Source organism: Anopheles moucheti, unplaced genomic scaffold (genome assembly GCF_943734755.1).
Source record: "Anopheles moucheti unplaced genomic scaffold, idAnoMoucSN_F20_07 putative_Y_2, whole genome shotgun sequence".
Taxonomy (NCBI): domain Eukaryota; kingdom Metazoa; phylum Arthropoda; class Insecta; order Diptera; family Culicidae; genus Anopheles; species Anopheles moucheti.
In genome coordinates, this window is record NW_026453652.1 from 616251 (window position 1) to 617500 (window position 1250).

Sequence of the window (1250 nt, forward strand, 5' to 3'; positions counted from 1 at the left end):
GAAGTTCCACCAGAAGTGTGTTTTCATACAAAAACTGTTAATTAGAACTAACTTTGTCCATTCGATTCGATCTTTGTTCTTTGATATGAAGTTCCACCAGAAGTGTGTTTTCATACAAAAACTGTTAATTACAACTAACTTTGTCCATCCGATTCGAACTTTGTTCTTTGATTTGAAGTTCCACCAGAAGTGTGTTTTCATACAAAAACTGTTAATTACAACTAACTTTGTCCATCCGATTCGAACTTTGTTTTTTGATATGAAGTTCCACCAGAAGTGTGTTTTCATACAAAAACTGTTAATTACAACTAACTTTGTCCATCCGATTCGAATTTTGTTCTTTGATTTGAAGTTCCACCAGAAGTATGTTTTCATACAAAAACTGTTAATTACAACTAACTTTGTCCATCCGATTCGAACTTTGTACTTTGATACAAAGTTCCACCAGAAGTGTGTTTTTATACAAAAACTGTTTATTACAACTAACTTTGTCCATCCGAAAAGAACTTTGTTCTTTGATATGAAGTTCCACTAGAAGTGTGTTTTCATACAAAAACTGTTAATTACAACTAACTTTGTCCATCCGATTCGAACTTTGTTCTTTGATTTGAAGTTCCACCAGAAGTGTGTTTTCATACAAAAACTGTTAATTACAACTAACTTTGTCCATCCGATTCGAACTTTGTTCTTTGATTTGAAGTTCCACCAGAAGTGTGTTTTCATACAAAAACTGTTAATTACAACTAACTTTGTCCATCCGATTCGAACTTTGTTCTTTGATTTGAAGTTCCACCAGAAGTGTGTTTTCATACAAAAACTGTTAATTACAACTAACTTTGTCCATCCGATTCGAACTTTGTACTTTGATACGAAGTTCCACCAGAAGTGTGTTTTCATACAAAAACTGTTAATTACAACTAACTTTGTCCATCCGATTCGAATTTTGTTCTTTGATTTGAAGTTCCACCAGAAGTATGTTTTCATACAAAAACTGTTAATTACAACTAACTTTGTCCATCCGATTCGAACTTTGTACTTTGATACGAAGTTCCACCAGAAGTGTGTTTTCATACAAAAACTGTTAATTACAACTAACTTTGTCCATCCGATTCGAATTTTGTTCTTTGATTTGAAGTTCCACCAGAAGTATGTTTTCATACAAAAACTGTTAATTACAACTAACTTTGTCCATCCGATTCGAACTTTGTTTTTTGATATGAAGTTCCACCAGAAGTGTGTTTTCATACAAA